The sequence below is a fragment of the Sapajus apella genome, unplaced genomic scaffold (assembly GCF_009761245.1).
Source record: "Sapajus apella isolate SASKATOON/1434 unplaced genomic scaffold, GSC_monkey_1.0 scaffold14, whole genome shotgun sequence".
NCBI lineage: Eukaryota > Metazoa > Chordata > Mammalia > Primates > Cebidae > Sapajus > Sapajus apella.
This window is the reverse complement of record NW_022436954.1, coordinates 22,891,871-22,914,088: the sequence shown is the minus strand read 5'-3', so window position 1 is coordinate 22,914,088 and position 22,218 is coordinate 22,891,871. Positions and strand designations below refer to the sequence as shown.

The window sequence follows — 22,218 nt, the reverse complement described above, 5'->3', positions numbered from 1 at the left end:
CTGATTTACCTGAAAAGAAATTCAGGACATTAGTTATTAAGCTAATCAGGGAGGACCAGAGAAAGGTGAAGCCTAATGCAAGGAAATCCAAAAAATGGTATAAGAAGTGAAGGGATAAATATTCAGTGAAATAGATAGCTTAAATTTAAAAAAAAAATAATAAAATAAAAAATTCAGGAAACTTTGGACACACTTTTAGAAATGTGAAATGCTCTGGAAGTCTCAGCAATAGAATTGAACAAATAGAAGAAATAAATTCAGAGCTTGAAGATAATGTCTTCAAATTAACCCAATCCAACAAAGATAAAGAAAAAATGAATAAAGCCTCCAAGAAGTCTGGGATTATGTTCAATGAACAAACCTAAGAATAATCAGTGTTCCTGAGGACAAAGAGAATTCTAAAAGCTCAGAAAACATATTTGGGGTAATAATCATAGAAAACTTCCCTGGCCTAGCTAGAGATCTAGATATCCAAATACAAGAAGCAAAAAAACCCTTGGGAAATTTATCACAAAAAGATATTCACCTAGGCACACTGTCATCATGTTATACAAAGTTAAGAGGGAGGAAAGAATCTTAAGAGCTGTGGCACAGAAGCACCAGGTAACCTATAAAGGAAAACCTATCAGATTAACAGCAGATTTCTCAGGAGAAACCCTACAAGCTAGAAGAGACGGGGGCACTATCTTTAGCCTCCTCAAAACAATTATCAGCCAAGAATTTTGTATCCAGTGAAACTAAGCATCATATGGAAAGGAAAGACACATTTGTTTTCAGACAAATGCTGAGACAATTCACCATTACCAAGCCACCACTACAAGAACTGCTAAAAGGAGCTCTAAATCTTATAGTGAATCCTGGAAACACATCAAAACAGAACGTTTTTAAAGCATAAATCACATAGGACCTATAAAACAAAAATACAAGCTAAAAAGCGAAAGAAAAAAACAAAGTACACAGGAAACAACCCAATGAATACAACAATACCTAACATTTCAATACTAACATTAAATGTAAATGGCCTAAATACTCCACTTAAAAGATAAAGAACTCACCAACCCAACTCAACTATCTACTGCCTTCAGGAGGCTCACCTAACACATAAGGACTGATAACTTTAAAGGGGCAGAACAAAGGCAAATAGACACCAAGAGTGAGCAGGGGTAGCTAGTCTTATATCAGACAAAACAAATTTTAAAGCAGTAGTGGTTAAAAGAGACAAAGAGGGACATTACATAATGATAAAAGGCCTTGTCCAACAGGAAAATATCACAATCCTAAACATATGTGCTCCTAACACTGGCACTCCCAAATTTGTAAAACAATTACTAATAGACCTAAGAAATGAGATAGACAATAACACAATAATAGTGGGAGACTTTAGTACTCCACTGACAGCACTAGTCAGGTCATCCAGATAGAAAGTCAACAAAGAAACAGTGGAATTAAACTATACCTTGGAACAAATGGACTTAGCAGATATATATAGAACATTTCATCCAACAACTGCAGAATACATATTCTATTCAACAGCACATGGATCTTTCTCCAAGATAGACCTTATGATAGGCCATAAAATGAGCCTCAATTGAAGAAAATTGAAATTGTATCAAGCACTCTCTCAGATCACAGTGCTGTAAAACTGGAAATCAACTCCAAAAGAAACCTTCAAAACCATGCAAATAGAAGGAAATTAATTAACCTGTTCCTGAATGAGCATTGGGTCAAAAACAAAGCTAAGATGAAAATTAAAAAATTCTTTGAACTGTATGACAGTAATGATACAACCTATCAAAACCTCTGGGATACAGCAAAGGTGGTACTAAGAAGAAAGTTCATAGCCCTAAATACCCACATCAAAAACTTTGGAAAAACACAAACAGACAATCTATGGTCACAAACTAGAAGAACAAGAACAAGCAAAATCCAAACCCAATAGAAGAAAGGAAATAACCAAGATCAGAGCAAAACTAAATGAAATTGAAATTTTAAAAAATACAAAAGATAAACAAAAAGCTGGTTCTTTGAAAAGATACATAAAATTGATAGACCATTAGCAAGATTAACCAAGAAAAGAAGAGAGAAAATCCACATAACTTCACTAAGATACAAAATGGGAGATATTCCAGCTGACACCACAGAAATACAAAAGACCATTTAAGGCTACTATGAACACATTTATGCACATGAACTAGAAAACCTAGAAGAGATGGATAAATTCCTGGAAAAATATAACCCTCTTAGCTTAAATCAGGAAGAATCAAATACGCTGAACATATCAGTAACAAGCAGCAAGATTGAAATGGTAATTAAAATATTACCAACAAAAAGAAGTCCAGGACCAGATAGATTCACAGCAGAATTCTACTAGATATTCAAAGAAGAATTGGTACCAATCCTTTTGACCCTATTCCACAAGATAGCGAAAGAAGGAGCCCTCCCCAACTCAGTCTGTGAAGCCAGCATCACCCTAATACCAAAACCAGAAAAGGACACAACCAAGAAAGAAAACTACAGACTGATATGCTTCATGAACATAGATGCTAAAATCCTTAACAAAATACTAACTAACCGAATCCAACAACATATCAAATAGATAATCCACCATGATCAAGTGGATTTCATACCATGGATGCAGGGTTGATTTAACATACGCAAGTCAATCAATGTGATACACCACATAAACAGCATTAAACACAAAAAACAACCATCTCAATACATGCAGAAAAAGCATTCAACAAAATCTAGCATTGCTGTATGATTAAAACTTTGAGCAAAATCAGCATACAAGGGAGATACCTGAACGTAATAAAAGCCATCCATGACAAACCCACAGCCAACATAATACTGAATGGAGAAAAGTTGAAAGCATTCTCTCTGAAAACTGGAACAAGACAAGGATGCCCCACTCTCATCACTCCTCTTCAACATAGTACCGGAAGTCCTAGCCAGATCAATCAGACAAGAGAAAGAAAGAAAGGGCATCCAGATGGTAAAGAAGAAATCAAACTGTCACTGTTTGCTGACGATATGATCGTTTACCATGAAAACCCTAAGGACTCATCCAGAAAGCTCCTAGAATTGATAAAGGAATTCAGCAAAGTTTCTGGATACAAGATTAATGTATACAAATCAGTAGTTCTTCTATACACCAACAGCAACCAGGCAGAGAAATCAAGAACTCAACCCCTTTTACAATAGCTGCAAAAATAATAAAATACTTAGGAATATATCTAACCAAGGAGTCAAAAGGCCTCTATAAGTAAAACTACAAAACACTGCTGAAAGGAATCATAGATGACACAAACAAATGGAATTACGTCCCATGCTTGTGGATGGGTAGAATGAATATTGTGAAAATATGCATACTGCCAAAAGCAATCTACAAATTCAACACAATCCCCATAATTAGAAAAACAAATTCTAAAATTTTTTATATGGAATGAAAAAAGAGCTCCCATAGCCAAAGCAAGACTAAGAAAAGGTAAAAACTGGAGGCATCACACTACCTTATTTCAAATTATACTATAAGGCCATAGTCACCAAAACAGGGTGGTAGTGGCATAAAGATAGGCACATAGGCCAATGGAACAGAATAGAGAACCCAGAAATACACCCAAATACTTACAGCCAACTGATCTTTCACAAAGCAAACAAAGTGGGGAAAGGACACCCTTTTTAACAAATGGTGCTGGGGTAATTCAATGAAACTGGATCCTCATCTCTCACCTTATACAAAAATCAACTCAAGATAGATTAAAGACTTAAACGAAGACCTGAAAGTATAAAAATTCTAGAAGATAATGTTGGGATAAACCTTCTAGACATTGGCTTAGGCAAGGATTTCATGACCAAGAACCCAAAAACAAATGCAATAAAAACAAAGATAAATAGGTGGGACCTAATTAAAGAGATTTTGCACAGCAAAAGGAACAATCAGCAGAATAAACAGACAACCCAAAGAGTGGGAGAAAATCTTCACAATCTATACAACTGACAAAGGATTAATATCCAGAATCTACAACCAACTCAGACAAATCAGTAAGAAAAAAACCAAACGATCCCATCAAAAGGTCGGCTAAGGACATGAATAGGCAACTTTCAAAAGAAGATACACAAGTGGCCAATAAACACATGAAAAAATGCTCATCATCATTAATTATCAGGGAAATGCAAATCAGAACCACAATGTAATAGCACCTTTCTCCTGCAACAATGGCCATAGTAAAAAAATAAAAAAAACAGTAGATGTTGGTGTGGATGCAGTGAACAGGGAACATTTCTATACTGCTGGTGGGAATGTGAACTAGTACAGCAACTATGGAAAACAGTGTGGAGATTCCTTAAACAACTACAGGTGGAACTACCATTTGATCCAACAATCCCACTACTGGGTATCTACCCAAAGGAAAAAAAGTCATTATTTGAAAAAGGTACTTGCGCACACGTTTATAGCAGCACAATTTACAATTGCAAAATCATGGAATCAACCCAAATGCCTATCAATCAACGAGCGGATAAAGAAACTGTAATATATATATATATATATCTGATGGAATACTATGCAGCCATAAAAAGGAATGCATTAACAGCATTTGCAGTGACCTGGATGAGAGTGGAGACTATTAGGCTAAGTGAGGTAACCCAGGAAAGTAAAAGCATACATCATATGTTCTCATTGATATGTGGGAGCTAAGCTATGAGAACACAAAGGCATAAGAATGATACGATGGACTTTGGGGATTTGGGGGAAGAGTGGAAGTGAGGGTGAGGGATAAAAGACTATAAATAGAGTGTGGCGTATACTGCTTAAGTTAAACTAAAGAGCTTTTGCACAGCAAAAGGAACAGTCAGCAGAGTATGCAGACAACGCACAGAGTGGGAGAAAATCTTGACAATCTATACATCCGACAAATGACTAATATCCAGAATCTACAACAAACTCAAATCAGTAAGAAAAAAACAAACAATTTGATGGGTGCACCAAAATCTCATAAATTACCACTAAAGAACTTACTAATGTAACCAAATACCACCTGTACCTCAATAACTTATGGACAAATTTTTAAAAATTACATTAATCTGTGATTATAGTTTCAGTTTAACAATTATGGTATGCAATTTAGCCTTTTGTCCCTAAGAACAAGGGAAATTTTAAAATTTGGTATTCTAAAACCAAAAGGTTACTTTAAAATAGCGTTATTAGAGTTTAAAACATACTTACCAAAAAAATAGATTCCCTGGCATGTGAAATTTGGCAAGGATAAAGAGAGGGGCTGTTGCTCTCTGGCTCTGGATTAGAACATTTGTACATTGGAAAGATTTTTAATGTGATCCATCAAAGTGCCAACTCTTTAGGAATACCGGTCTCCAACCTAATATCCAACAACAAATGAAAAAATGTTGCAGCTGTTTAAACTGACATTTGATTCTAGTCTTATGTTGGGTTTGTTTAAATGAATGCTGTGTTCATCATGACACTCAAATCAATTGTGGATTAATCGTAGGAAAAGAGTATCAGAAAAGCAAAACAAAATGAAACAAAAACTTCCTAGTTGATTAATATTCATTTCTTTGTTTCCTCATTAATTATTTTTTTCTTATCTTTAACTCATCTAAATCTTATTGAGAATGAGATGATTAAGTGGGAGTTGGGCAGATAGTGGAGTTGGGGATGGACTGTAATTATACTACACTGTAAGAAAGCAAAGTGCACATTTCGACATACAGCGAAAATCCTTTTGCAGATGAAAATTTGGTTGTTGATTTATTTTTTTTAATACCCCAGAGAGTCTAAAATATTCATTTCATTGTTCACTGCTTGGAGAATCCTTATCAGGACAGAAGTTTCAGATGTCGATGATAATTTTCAAATTGGAGTTAGAGAAGCCATTCCCAGGTTAATGAGCACAGAGCAGCAGGCATTTTGAAGAGTTTATTTGGAGAAAGGAAATGTCTGCAGAAATCAAGTGATTAAGATGTGATACTCAAAGCGAACTCTGAGGGATCTCATTAGCAGAGACTAAGAATAGTCTAAAAATGCAATAAGAGCCCTTATACAAGGTCACAAACATCCCAGTGCAGGCCAGCTGTGTGGGACCCACAGAAGAGAAAGATAAGGAACCTGATTGTACCAGATTAAGAAATCCTCCTCAGAAAAGGTGAGAGATTTTTCCCACTTACTAAGAGAGGAAGAGCAAGAAATACATATGAAAATCCCATTGCCTATTATTCATAGTTCTCCAGATGTGCTTATGTATATTAAAATACATATATTTTATTCCATAATGTAGTTTTAATCATTCTAAATTAATTTGAATCACTTCTTTACAAATACTACTTTTTCACACATCGTTCTTCACAAATTTCCCTAAAAAGTCTTCCTACTCACCTGCACACTATCACTTTTATCTCCTTTCCCTGAAATTGCATTATATGTTTGTTTCCTTTTAAAACTGTATTCCTGCCATCAAAATAATGGAAGCTTCATGAATGGAAGGACATTATATAACTTGTTCACTATTTCATTTTATTTGAGGCCAAAATAATACTTGGCATATAAGTTTATAAACACTTATCGAATGAAAGAATAAAGAACGTTTTTAAATTTTCATAAAATCATTGTTGAGACTACACCTGTCTGTTGTTACACAAATAACAGAATGTTGAAAGTTTTGGCCAGGGAACCAAGACACAGTGGATAGTATATTGGAAAGGGGGTATGCATTTACAATGGAGATGGTCATCAGTGGTTGTTCATAACCTCTTAACACAACAAATGCAAAAATCGACCAGAGAAGAGTGGTGAAGAGATTTTTTTTGTGGGGGGAACAGAGTTTTACTATGAGTCTCACTCTTAAATGAAGTTGTGGGTGGTATTGCATCCTGTCCCTCAATTTTGTAGAGAGTAGCTTCAAGATGATTATTAGATTTTTGAGCAAACTGTCAGTGGGTTGTGACTCACTATCTCCAACTCCATGGGGTAGACAATTGCAGAAGGATCCTGTACCTTATCACAAGACTAAAGATAGTATAATGATGGTTAAATAGAAGAGACTCTGAAGGCTGCTGTCTAAATTTCATCTGGAACATTTCAAGGGCATGAGAACAAATGTTGATCATATATACAAAGGTGTCAACAAGAAAGCCTTGAAGATATGCAAGATCCTGTACAAAAGTGTTGCCTGCAGGAGTAAACAGCTTAGTAAAGGGAATCAAAGTATTTCTGAATGCCTAGGAACCGAAAAAGGAGGAAGGAATGTGTCAGCAATATGCCTTCACTCTCATCAAGGTAGATTTATAGGAGAGCAAAAGGGCAGGGGTGGGTCACCAAATAACACACTAAAATCATCATTAAAAAGTCAGTTTCAAATGTCTGCCAGATCCAAAGAGGATGGTGTCAATTCAAGACAGTAACCATCAAGTGCAATTTATTCTCCTTCTCACCTATTTTCCCTAACCATGATGCAGCAAAGAAGAGTCAGAACTAAGGGCAGGCAGATAGAGGAAGAGGAATAGAAGACTATGTGACAACATAGAGAAGAAACCAGCCACATCCATGCTCAGTATGCGACTTCAGGCTTCTCACCCATAATTGAGCCTGTGTTCGGAAAGGCAGGAATCTTAATACCAGTTAAAAGTCTTAAATATCATATAACCTGGATATTTAAATTATTGATCATGGGGCTTCAAGCTTCATGTTACCTAAATATTTTCAGAACGTTTTCATCTGGGAACAGAAGTAAAACTTGGCCTATGTATAAATTTTAATAGGAGACAAAAATTAAATCTCCCTACAATTACGTCCCACCATTTGTATAAGTTCAATATAATGACTAAAATAATTTTACTGATTTTCAAAATCATAGGTTCCAGAGTGTTTAATTCCAGGTAAGAACCCCTCTCAAATATTAACCTTATTTCTCTCTGGCCATGCTTTACATTTTGGTAATGACTGATAGTGAGGAAGCAATTAAATAAAATGTTTACTTGAGAATAGGGCTCCCAAATGTATACACAAATTATTTTTTAAATTAGCAACAAATAATTCTCAATGTGTAAAGATTTTTAAAGTATCTGGCATTTCTAAAATACCTCATGAAAGAAAAATATGTTTAGGAGTTATTTGAAACTAGAGGCAATAAATTCTGTCATATAATCTGGGAAAGAATATAACTCTGTGTTGAACAATTTATAGAATCTGGGAGAATGAAACATAGTGGTTGTGTCTGTGTGTGTAGAAGAGAAGGGGTAACATCTTAGGCCACCTGTGCTGCTATCATACAACTCCTGAGTCTGAGTAATGCATAAATAGTAACGTTTATTTCTCTTAGTCCTGGAGGCTGAGAAGCCTAAGGTCAGGGCACCCGCAGGTTCAGTGTCTAGTGAGGGCCCAGTCTCTTTAAATATTCATGAATAAGTGCAAGCAGGCAATGGATTGTGTTCATAGTTCCAACAATCCAACTTCTTACTCATTATCGTCATCTTTTCATTGTCTGGAAAACTGATTCCGGAAGCAAAAAACAAAGACTGACCATTATGAGAAGCCAGATCTCATTTCCGATGCCAGCTTTGCTGTCTCTCCCCAGGGACTTAGTCTGCTTGACCTTCATTAGCTCATAGGCATCTCAGCTACAAACGCTCAACCATTTTGGCTTTTTTCTTTGGTGGAAAGTTAAAGAAAAATGGATTGTAATAATTTTGACACAGAATTAGAGAAAGAGAGACGTAGATGAAATGGATAAATAAATAAATTGCTTCCTCTAGACCCAGGGTAAGAGAACAAGCAAGCACTTGTTTGACGATTTCTGATCTCTCTTGAAGACGGAGATTTTTTGCCATGACTTTGGAATTTGGGAGGTTGCTCTGCAACTTTTCTTTCTTTGTGTAGGACTCTCTACCTCCCCATTAGATAGAAAGGTACTTGAAGAAATCTGCAAATGTTTTTTTTATTTTGGAGCTGAGTGTTCATCTGCTTATTTCCTTGTTTTGTTGTTGTGTTTATTAGGGCCAAGTACTATAACAAACTTTACCTAAGGTATGCAATTTATGTCCTCCTAGATACTAAGGAAATGAGAACTTAATAAGGTTAAGTAACTTGGTCAAAGTTAGCATAGTTGGTAAGTAGCAAAGCCAAGTTTCTTATTCAGGCTGTCCAAATACAAAGATGAGGCACTTTAACTTGGACTTCAAAGCACCTGCTTTCCAAGCCTTTCTTTTTACTGCGATCATTTTCATGCAATAGGATTTAACCCTCAACTCTTAGTCTTTCTGGATGAGATGTTCTCATTTGCCATCTCACCTCATCTACAAGCTTCATTATCCCTCTAACCACATCTACTACCTATCTCTTTTGTCTTCTATTATAGCTTTGTTAAAGGGCAGCAACCATATTGCACCTAGCCTTGATTAAGTAGGCATGCCATTTGTCACCGAGCCAAGCAAGAAAATTCCTCATAGTGGTCCCCTTAAGGCAGTGCTTGGAACGTTTCCCAGAAAGCATAGTGCAGCCTATCCATACCCTATCCACCATACCATGTAAAAGAACATTAATAGCTATTAAAAGTTTCAGATAAATTTTCAATCAAATATTTTAATACAGCCCAGAGAGAAAGATAGTTTCACATTATCTTGAAGGTTTGATCTTAGTAAGGATTGCCTGTCTTTCAGAGGGATTAGAACAAAGTATGCTGCAGCTCAAAAGAAGTCACCACATCATTCAATGGTCTGAATGACAGTAAAGTAATACAGACTCTCCCTTAGAGGAATCACTGGGTTGCAAAATATCTAGACTATTAAGACATTTGCTGGCAAGGTATCAAGCAAATTGTGTATATGGGACCATGGCTGATTTTAATTTATGATGGGATGTGAAATTAAAAATATATGTACATATTTGTGTATATGTATGAATATGTATATATTCTGAAAGGCAATATGTTACGTATGAATTGGACTATAAGCTGCTTCTAGAGTCAATCTATCCTATGAATAGAAATTGATTATAATAACATAACAGCAATTATGCTACCTAGTTAGAAATACCACATGAAAGAAAATTCCCAAGCTAAGTACAGTAGGCAGAATTCTGAGATGATCCTGAGCCACACCCTTATATAATCCTCCCACTCTTTGAGTATGAACAGGATTTATAACTTGCTTCTAACCAGTAAAAAAATTGCAAAAGTGGTGGGATTATAATTTGTTTCTATAACATAAACAAATATAAACTCCCTTGATTGGGTTATATTACACAGCAAAGATGATGGGAGTCACACCTATGATAAAATAATTTTTATATAAGATCTGTCTTAGCACACTGTAGTAAAAGTTTCTCCTTCTGGCTTTGAAAAACTTAGCTTCCATGTGGTTGTTAGAGGGTCATGTGTCAAAGAAGACTAAGAACTGAGTATGTGGCCTAACTGACAGCCGGCAAAAAAACTAGGACCTCAGTCCTAAGCCACCAGGAACTGAATTCTGCCAATAATTACTTAAGCTTACCACAGGAATGTCCAATAGATGCTGCATAAGAAGTTCATCAACGGATGAATTTTTTTAAATGTGGGAAACATATGCAATGGAATATGATTCAGCCATAAAAGAGAATATCAGCTCACTACAGCCTCCGCCTCCCAGGTTCAAGTGATCCTCCTGCGTCAGCCTCCAAGAGTAGCTGGGATTACAGGCATGCACCACCATGCCCAGCTAATTTTTTGTATTTTTAGTAGAGACAGGGTTTCACCATGTTGGCCAGGCTGGTCTTGAACTCCTGACTTCAGGTGATCTGCCCACCTCAGCCTCCCAAAGTGCTGGAATTACTGGGGTGAGCCACTGCATACATATACTGTCATTGGCAGCAACATGAATGAAACTGGATATCACTGTGACTGACAGCACTAGAAAAATGTTCCATGTTCTTTCCCATATGTAAGAGCTAAGAAAGTTAATCTCATGGAGGTAGAGAGTAGATAGACACCAGAGGCAGGGAAGGAGGTCAGGGATGATTATATATTTCAAAATAGCTAAAAGAGAAGATGTGAAATATTCCCAATACAAATAAGATAAATGTTTGAGGTGACAGAAATTCTAACTAACCTAATTTGATCATTACACTGTGTATGCATGTATCAAAATATCACTTGCACTCCATAAATTGGTACAATTATTATGTATCAATAAAGTTTACTTAAACAGAAGTTTGAAATTGACATCAATCTGGTAACTTAGCTCAGGACATGTTACCAAAGTGAAGCACAATTGCTTTTCTCCAGAATTCTTAATAATGTAAAAATAAAATCTCATGTTAAATATCCAGATTGGTATTTATTAAAGAACCATGGGTCATATGAATATATCCTCAAGGAACTTAATTCTCTTGATAAAAACATGATAGCATATGAAACAAATATGACAACCAGGTATATAATTGTATTTGCATGTTTGCATATGTCTGCATGTGTCTCTATTTTTAAAAGTGTGTACGTGTGTGTGTGTGTGTATATATATATATATTTGCATGCCTGTATACGTATCCATGTCTGTGTCTCTGTGTATCTGAGAAGTTGTGTGTGTGTACCTTTGTATTTGTATGTGTGTATATGTGTTGTGGAAGTTTATGTGTATATCTATGAGTGGCAAAGTGTATATATGTGTCTGTGTGTATGCATCTGTTTGTGTGTATAAAAGGCTTGAAGAAGATGAATACAAATTATCCTTTTCAAAGGCCTGTATAAAAATTAGTGAGGAGTAGAGAGAAAAACACAATACAAACAACAATAAAAAAACACTGATTTTGGATTCTGCAATCTTTTAGTCCTAATTTTGTGATACGTTAGTTTTGTGACTTTGTTAACCTGCTTTAGTTCTAAGCCTTAATTTTCCCATATATAAAATGAATGAGATCTTGAACAAAAATTATCCCACTGCTAGTAGGGGTGTAAACTGGTACAACCACTTTAGAAAACTGTTTGGCTCTCTTTAATAAAGCTAAACATATGCCATATGACCCAGCAATTGCTGTCCTAGGTATCTATAACCAATACAAATGTGTACATATATTCCAAAGCCACACTTAGAATGTTTATAGCAGCACTATGTAGTCCTAATAGATTAAACTAGAATGAGAACTAATCTAAAATTAGAACTATCCTAATGCCCATTCAATGAACAGATATACTGTGGCATACGCAGCAGTGGAATAGTATGTAGCCAGAAAATGAGCATTCTATAGGCTTACAAAATATGAATGCATTTCACAAATATAAACAAAAGAAACCTGATACAAAGAAATCTCATGTAATTTACATATAGCACAGGAACAAGCAAACATCTTAATCTATACTCGATATCAGGATAGTAGTTATCCATGAGGACTGGGCAGTTAGTAGAAGAGAGTATAAGAAGAAGGGGCATTGTCAGTTTCCTATTGTGTGTGCTGGTTAAGTGTGTTCAATTTGTGAAATATGAATACATATGCTTCTGATATGTGTGATATTTGTATTAGAGTACTGCACATAAATATATTTTAAAGCTTCACATGATGGCAGCTATGATGATCAAACAGGAGAATGCATTTAGACATGATTTGAACCACTTCGGCACTGCAGCTCTATAAAAAAAAAGTTGTCAAACTGTGGGTGATGACCACTAGTTGGTCATGTGATCAATTTATGGATTGTAAACTGTATAAATAAAATGAAAAAGACTAGAACAGAAAATACTGGAGTGCATTATATACTGTTTTGTGATACAAACATTCATATATGTTTATATGGGTTGAGATGTCACATTTACATTTTATTCTGAGTCACAGTTAAAAGGAGTCAAAATTATTGCTTTAAGGGGCCCATGATATAAGTTCATATAGCCCGTGTCTAAATTATGACCAGCCTTGATTCCACATTAGTTAAGTGAAAGGCATTTTGACAGAGGAATCCCGGAGTACAATTAAAGGACTTCCAATATATATTATGAGTAATACTGACAATTGGTCTTATCACTCCTGGACATTTGCCTGAAGATATAGGACTTTACACTGCATAGACTAGAATTCTGCAAATTACTTCCACAATACAAAAAGCGTAGGTTTTCCAAAATCAGAGTTTCATGAAAGTATATAGCCTCTGTTTTGACCATTTTTCTTAGTAACATTGCAGCAGATGTGAGCAGTAGCTGTATGTACCAGTGAAGATGCAGAATGGAAAATATTGTTCATTTGCATAGTCTCAAAATAATGGGATGAAGATAATAATTAATAGCTATATTTATACCCCTTGATTTAATTAATTCCAGCTAAGATGTTTGTAATCATGTGATTCCATGTTTGGGTAAATGTGTCAACGTGAACATTAGTCACTAATACAAGGCAGCAAGGAAAAAATTAAAAAGCCACCAGCAGAAGACAGGCCTCCATAGTTCTCAATTTTCTACTTTGGGATGTTTTATCACAGAAATCACTAGTGATGCTATTCTGTGACAAAAACTGCTCTGGAGGGGTGGAGAGAAAAGTGGTATAGAATAAATAAAGGGGTGAGCAAAGCGTAGTGAGGCTTAAGCCTGGAGCTCTTTTGATACTGAGATTAAGGCAGAGAGAAAAACTGCAATCTATAGCAGTAGGGCCATTTCACTTCAAACCTACTCACCCTTAATATACTTTCCAGAGGAAAGGAGATGTGAAATAAGAAAGCCAAAGAGGGAACATAATTGGAGATAAAACTGTTTAAGGGGCAGAGATTATTCCGAGGTTCTTGGCAAAATCAAATGGGGACCAAAAGATGGTGGAAGAAGGTCCGTTCAGAGGGACGAGATGTGCAGGTTTATTAGAAGACTAACAATTTTGAGAAGCCATTTAGATTGGATTCAGGTGGCAAAGTGTATAAAGAAAAGGGGTCCTGGGTAGGGTTGTGGTACACTGACCAAAATGGTAGACATGGTTTTGAGCTGACTGAAGAAGGGCTCCTTCACATTTGCACCAGTTTGTGTGCAAACCTCCTGATGCTTCAAGTCGATGAATCCACTTCACATCTATGTGGAGTGGTCACATTAAATAGGAGGAAAGGATCCTGAAAACCTCCACAGTATGCAAGAGCCGTCCTTTGAGCTCATTGAAGCTGGGAGCACAGAGGACAAAGGCTCCCTGCCTTTATCTCAGTCACATGCTCCTGCCTTGTGAAGGGTCAGATGGGGAAGAGAAACCTCACATCAGAGTTAATGATCATAGCCCTGCTTTGCTAATTAATGCCACTGACTCATGTGGTGTGAAAACACAACTTAAAAGGCTCCACACCAGCTGAGAAGTCTGGGCTGAGAGAGGAAAGTAACAGAAAATCCTTTACATAACTCAGAATCAAGAAGAATCTTTCATTTTCTGTTAATCATGTCTTTTAAATCTGTAATTTCTGAGTAGCGCAGGTAGGCAAAAATCAAATCAGTGCTGCCCTCACAACACTGGTTCCATTCTAATGAAAAGCCATCACCTTCATATTTCCTCTTATAAGGGCATAGACAACAGCCACCCCATGTCTCAGTCTTTACTTCAGTTTTTTTTTTCCTTTAATTATTGCATAAGCAATTCTAACCCTTGAGTTTTATAAAGTAACTTTGCAACGTAGCATTTTAACTCATGATTGCTTTAAAAACGAATGAGTGTGCACTCCCATTGACATATACATTCATATACATACATGCATGTATATGAGGTTCTAAAAATATATAATATTGAGACTTATTTTTCTGGGATAACGGTAAGCTTTAAATAGTACCCTAGTATTCTTAAAGAGTTCATGAATCCTCTTTAACTAGTTCATTTGCCAGTCACAGTATGGACATTTCTTTCTATAGAAAATAATTTCAACATTGTTCTATCAGGGTGAAATTCTGGACCAGGGGAGGATGCAAGGCACTCATACATGTGTGTATGTTATTTTAAAACTCTGCCCAGGGGTTGAATTCTTACAGCATGTGAAATTTTTTAGGTGTAAGTATTTTGGGGGTAGAGAGTTAGTCAACCCCAGGGTATCAAGATAACTTGAGACAAATTTAATTACTTAGCAAGTTTTCCCCGTATAGGTGTACACATTTTATGTTTTAGTAGGCATATAAATAGGTGTATAGTAAAACTATATGCACAGATTTGCAATATAATATTTTGATTTCATAACACCTGCTCAATGTGCTACGTTTATTGTTGGGACAAACAAGGCACATGCTTGTCAGTTGAGATTCCATTTCTGTTTTCATTGTGAAGAGTTATAAACTATTATCTGTTAAAGATCTTACTCCATGACCCTTGTAACCAAGTCTAGTATTCCACTTAAAAAGAGATCTAAAATGCAACATCACTTGTAAAATTCACAATTTACACAATTTCTTATTAGCACTAATTATATATAAGGGTATGGCATTTTGTCTGAAGCCAACCCCTAGCATTAATTATTGCTGTATTACCAGAATGCTAATTTGGAAGTTTTCAATTGTCCTTCTTTTTACAAACACAAGATAATGCTATGCTTTTAGTTATGAGGCAGGTTTATTTTGAGTAGAGGACACGATGGTTAATACTAGCATGGCTTTATAATAATATATAGTGGTCCCAGATAAAGCACAAATTTGTGATGTTATTAGAACACAGAGTTCCATTCTAATTGTGGGTGATAATAGTGCTAGAATGTTACGTAAGAGGAGTGTGCATGTGAGTGGGATTCTTATGAATATTTGTATATATTCTCCTGTAACCCAATACAAACAGATGAATGGTTAAAAGAACATAAAAGTACTTTACTTAATGACTCATCACCCATTCTCTGCTTTGCTCTGGTGCAGTCATACCTGCATATTAACTTGGATGCTAACTTTACTCCTGTGGCAAACAAAAAGACAGAGAACCTTGTGCACCCAAGGAAGTTCTGGAAAGGGCTCACTCAGTGAAAACATCTGCAGTGCCTATTTTAAATCAAGGCCTCCAAATTACATCTTTGGTGAAAGTAAGATACTGAACAATGAATGAAAGGGGTATGTGCCTCACAGTGAAGCTACATCAAGAGAGAAGAAAAACTGGAAATAACCACAGAGGGAAGAAAAAAATAACAAAAGAAAAAGTGAAATAGAGACTGAAAGATATTCACAAATATCTCTAGGGTATAACAAAAGGAATGGTAATGTCTTGCTCAAGTCTTGAGAAATCCAAGAAGTGTAAAATCTTGTTGTAGCCAAAACATTAAGAATCCAAGATATGAGAAAAGAGACATTCTAAGTTCATCAAGTGAGGGTTTGCTCAGGCTTACCTCATCCTTCCAAAACATGAGCAAGAAATGAAGTGAGACTGTTTCTCTTTACAATGCATTAGATAGAATCCAAATAGAATGCCAGAGATTACAAACTTTTGGGACAATTGCATGTTAAAGTAAAGCAGCACTTCTCAGAGCCTTTTACATGCTAATAAATTCTACCATTTTTAAGATGGGAAGGCATATCATATGTAGTGAGAAAGTAGATCAAGGCTCCCTTTATCTAGAGCATTTACAGTGTGGGAAATAATGTTTCTGAAAGCCAGTTTTGGAAAAGGCTGAATCAGACTTTTCAGTTAAGATACTTAACAATACCTTATATTAAAAAGAACAGACCGTTATAAAAGCAAAAAATTGAAAAAAATTTAAAACTCATAAAAAAGGCAATTCAAGGATTGCTTTAGGAATGTTTTTTTATTATTTGGTAGAGTTTCATAATGATTTTAACAATCAAACTTGATAAGAAACTTATTTCTACAGTCTTGATATTTGTTCTTTCTGCATGTTATGTTTTACTGAATGCATAAAAAGAAATGTTGAATGCTTCAGCATTAAAGTTGGCTTTACAAGATTAAGATATTAGAACTTGGAAAGGGAGGAAAAAATTTATGAACAAAAACCTTGGAATAACTGGAACCATCTAGAGACCCCTGTAGATAGGGCAGGGTTGTTTGCTAGATACACTAATTAAATAAGGCAATGTATTAAAATGGTTTACATTGTGCTTGGCACCCAATTAGCACCCAGTATTAGTAAAAATTTTCATGTGCTTTGATATTCTTATGTCATATACCACATAAAAAGGGGCCTTTATGAGCATAGAAATAATCTAGAAGTAAAAAGAGGAAACTAACAGGTAATCTCCTATGCTGATTCATATACTATATGTGGCAGTAGGAGTTTGTGCTTAATCTAATTAAATCCGCCCCCTTCCAACCGGCACAATCTAATCTAATCAGCTGAAGTAGGTTGCTATTTGTTGTAGTATAATTCAGCCAAGGTTACCAGTGGCCCGACACAGACTTTGTCAAAATTATCTTTCCATACCACCATGCAGCACAACGTTTTAGCCTGAAAGTCTGTTTCCTCACATGATCTTTCCCCTCATGAATGAATTAGTGCCTTATAAAAGCTACTTGGAAGGCTGAGGCAGGAGAATTGCTTGAACCTGGGAGGCAGAGGTTGCAGTGAGCTGAGATCATGCCAATGCACTCCAGCCTGGGCAACAGAGCGAGACTCTGTCTCCAAAAAAAAAAAAAAAAAGGATTAGAAGGAGTCGGTTTGCTCTCTTTTGCTTTTTAGCCATGTGAGGACATATTTCTTCACTTTTTTGCTCTCCTGTCATTTGAGAAAACCTAGATGGCACCACCTATTGCCATCTATCAGGAATAGCTCTCAACAGACACGTCTTAACGGACGGCACCTTGATCTTAGAATTCCCAGTCTCCAGAACTGTGAGAAAATACATTTCTATTATTTATAAATTACCTAGTCTTAGGTTATTTTGTTATAGTAGCACAAATGTACTAAGACATGCACTGTGTACCATTCTAGTCTAAATCACTCTCCTGGATGACTTTAGTAGCACTCCAGCTGACTAATGCTATACCATTCCTCCCCCTTCACTGTCCTGCCCCCACAGAACAGCCAAAATGATTCTTGAAAATTCAATCAGATCACTGTCCTTCCCTTGATTAACGCCTATTTCCAGTCCACTTCCTAAGTGGATTTATGAAATAAACCCAAATTCTTTTTTTTAAGCATATAATTTTTATGCTCCCTTTTTACCCTCCTATTCTTCCCAGTTTGTTCCTGCTTCATGGCATTTGCTGTCTGTCACTGTTGTTTCTGCTTGAAACACCCTTTCCTTCAACTGACACATACCTGCCTCCTAGTTATTCAAGCCTTAAGTGCAATAGTTTCTAAAGTGAAGGGGCAGAAGGACCTTCTACACATGACTGTATCACCTCATTTAGTGGCACAGTCACTCTTTATTCATACTGCTCTGTGTTACAGTTGAAATGTGTGCCCTCAAAAAGGTGTTAAAGTCTTAAGTCCCACAGCCTCCAAGTTTAACTTTACTGTAAGTAGAAATAGCATTTTCATAGAAGTCATCAAGTTAAAATTCAGCTATTAGTGTGGGCTGTAATAAAAAATGACTGATTTCCTTCTAACAAGTGGAAATCTGTACACAAAGACAGATATACACAGAGGAAGATCATGGGAAGACAAGTAAGGAGATGGCAGTCATGAGACTGGAGCAGTACAGCTACAAGCCAAGATAATTGGCCAAGGATTGCCATCAAATGCCAGAAGCTGGAAGAAACAAGAATTCCTCACTAGAGTGGTGAGGGAGTACATGGCTCTGATGGCACCTTAACTTTGAATTTGTACCCTCTGGAGCTGTGAGACAATACATTTTTCCCTTTACCCTACCTAGTTTGTGGCACTTGGCAATGACAGCCATAAGAAACTAATGCTATGTTTTCATTTTCTTTGCAGCACTTGTGACACCTGCAATCATTTCTTTGGTTTACTGCTATAGGTCACTTTCCACACTAGAATGCAAACTCCCCAAGAGGCAAAGACCTGTGTGTCTGGTTGTGTGCCATGTGACCTGGATTTGGCAGAATGCCAGACAAAGAAACTGATGCTCAAAATATATACAATAAATTAATTAATAATAGAACTGAATGGGAACATTCATGAAGTTTAAAAGACAACACAAATACCTACAACCACTCCCTTTGTTTTGCTGGGTTACTTGATTGCTTTTACTTGTCTACACAACCTTTAAGTTCAGTCCTTCTGAAGAGTATTATTCAATCTGGGACCTACATCTAAAGGTCTATACATTATTATGGAAACAAAGTCTCAGTGGATCTTACTTAGTGCCTGGATGATCATACCTGTAAAACATAAGTGTCATCCACTAAGACGAAGGGGAAAGCAAAGGATTCTTTGAATAAGAAACATAGTAAAAATAGTAAATAGTTTCTGTCTCTGGCTCTATACAGGTTTCATGATTAGGGTCAGTGACAAATGATGGGAAACTTGATAGCAGGTATCTCTGAACCAGGGTATTCAATGAATACTTATGTTGGTAAACTCTTGTTACCTCCCTTTAGCTTGGGAAGCATCAAGGTATTGTAGTTTAAAAAGCATAAGGTCTGGAGGCAGAGAACCCTAAAGTTCAGGCTCCTTTAACTTACCAGGGTGCAAACTTGAACCAACCTTGTACAAATTACCTTATTTTCTTAGCTCCAGGTTTTTCAAAAGCCCCACCCAATGGAGGAACAATGGCATATACCCTAAAATGTTGATGAGAAAATTAAGAGATAATGTGTGTGTGGTGTTGGCGCACTGCCTGGAGCACAGTAAAAAATGATATACATGCTAGATAATATCGCATTGATTATTTGAAGAGTCTGCTGGTCACAGAATTCATGGACAAGATTGACGCCTTGTGTTATGTGAAGAATACAAACCTCAGATCAATTATTTGACTCACACACAAAGTAAAGCTATTTTTACTTCTGCTGGCCTTGACGATTGAACTAGGCTTCACTGATTTAAATGAAATTGGCGATCAGGAGTAACTTCAACACACAGAAGCCAAATCCCCACAGCTGTTATTAATCCCAATATAATTAATTGGAATCCTAAAGAAACATAAGAGATTCCTTCTTAAAATTGTCACTCAAGACTGTTAGAAGGCTATGAATATCTGCAATTGATGATGAACTTAAAGGCAGGTATTGTCTCAGTACCCTGTCTGTGCACCTGTGCATATGTGTGTGTTATTTTTCTTCTCCATCGAACCATATTTCTGAAGTAGCCACAGAAAGAGTCCCATTTATGCTTTTATGTTTGTTTTTTTTTCTTTCCTACAATATAACTATAGCAGCAGTGTAGAATTTGACCAAAAGACAATATAGTCCATGAAGACAAAGAAAAAAGTGCAAGAGTAATAACAATAACCAATGGATTTTCTTATTGCATTATAGTTGATACAGTATTTTCCTACTAATTATTTCTCCCAGAGGACAGGTCAAATACTAAGTAATATTTCTATTTTAAAGTGGAGGGAACTGAGGTCAAATGCTTTGATTAAAGTCACAGAGCTTCTCTGTGGTAGGAGTGGTGCTAAATCCACAAATTTCAACTACAAATCTCCTTTCCTTCCGTTACAACTTGCAGCAGTAATTATGTAAAAAGCAAGAGACAGACTGATGCTATAGAATCTAGTTAGAAAGAGAGCCTGCATAATACTTCTAGCTCTACCATTACCACGTAAGATAGTATCAGCTTAACAGCTTTGAAAACATTGCATCTTGTCTCTGTTGAGTACTAACATCATGAAGCAGTGTTTGCATAATAGATTTGACTGTGTTAACCTTACCTGATGCTGTTTGCTTATAAAACAAAGAACTTACTGTCACTGACTAAATTCATCACTAAATGAAAATTCACAAAGTTGTCTAGATAACCTAAATAATCTCCAAATTTTTAGCAAAATTGGGAAAAAAAAAAAAAAAAAAATGTATGAGTGGTTGCTTTGCCACCTTAACTCACATCCAGGCTTCCCAGTGAACAAGGAAAACCAGACTGGCTTGTCTCCGGGAAATCCTCCACTTAATCACAGCTGAGTTCTTCTACCTAAACAAAACACTGTCCAAACCCAGACTGACAGCCCACAAAGAGAAAAAATTCAAGATCAGAACCTCATCTTTCAAAGAATGCTGGAGACTGTCTCATCAAGGCAGTCTCAGACTTGAGACCAACCTGCTCCTCTGCAGAGTGATGGCAGTTCCTCATGATCTACACACAAAGATTTTGAGCCTTAACATTGCTTCAGACATACTACATGCAAAGGCTGGCTTGTCCTTCCTTGCTGAGTATTGGGAAACTAAATAATTCCAAAGCTCCACAGCCTTCCTTAAAGCCTCCAGAGCACAAGATGTCCTCCCTATTTATCCATAGTCTGCAGCATTTCAGTCCTTGATTATACACTGTCTTCTGCTCTCCACTGGTTCTACATGTTACCATCTTGTTTCCCCAACATATTCCGAAGTCATTTAATTCTTTTTTAAGTCGCTTAACACTTCACCCTGCCACCATTATAAAGATGGTTTCAGCTACTGTGTGCCATGCCCTGAATTAAATTCTGGAGCTATGTAGAGGCCAAATAAAGAAGTCTTGCCTTTCAGAGTCTCCTAAGGTCATGATGGAGACATTCACATTTATAGCTCACATCAAAATGATATAAGAGCTATGCCAGCAATATAAATATATTACTTAGAGAGTTTGGGGAGAATGAGATGACATAATAATTGATAGAATACTCTTTGGTGGAGAAGGATGGGGTTGATACAAGGGTATTTCAGTAAGGAGAATATGACCAAATTCACCCAGTTTGAAAGAGGAGGTTTGACATGTTTTGAGAATGTCAGGTGGTATAATAAGACTGCACATAAAGAATGAAGATAGAACGTGGCTTTATGTAGCAAAGATACCTGAATAATTCTGCATTGTCCTTCTTGCTATAATGTAAGCTTATTGAGTGTAGGGACGATGTGTTTTGTTCACTGTTTATTCTCAGCATCTAGAATAGTGTCTGTCAGATGGTGGCAATTTAGTAAACATTTTTTTAAAAAAACTAAATGAGGCCGGGCGCAGTGGCTCAAGCCTGTAATCCCAGCACTGTGGGAGGCCGAGGCGGGTGGATCACGAGGTAAAGAGATCGAGACCATCCTGGTCAACGTGGTGAAACCCCGTCTCTACTAAAATACAAAAAATGAGCTGGACATGGTGGCACGTGCCTGTAATCCCAGCGACTCAGGAGGCTGGGGCAGGAGAATTGCCTGAACCCGGGAGGTGGAGGTTGTGGTGAGCCGAGATCGCGCCATTGCACTCCAGCCTGGGTAACAAGAGA

General features: G+C 36.6%; 1 protein-coding gene across 17 annotated transcripts in view; it reads right to left on the bottom strand.

Moving 5' to 3' along the window:
* Nucleotides 1-22,218, bottom strand: part of LRRC4C (leucine rich repeat containing 4C) — a 211,957-nt gene that overhangs the window by 40,201 nt on the left and 149,538 nt on the right. For 3 of the 17 annotated variants that reach the window (XM_032282288.1, XM_032282294.1, XM_032282297.1), the window contains exon 1: nucleotides 5,225-5,518. The exons of the other annotated variants lie outside the window; for them this stretch is intronic. The gene's annotated coding sequence lies outside the window, so the exon portion shown is untranslated. Of the gene's footprint in view, nucleotides 1-5,224; nucleotides 5,519-22,218 lie in introns of those variants that run through there. 17 annotated transcript variants of the gene reach the window in all.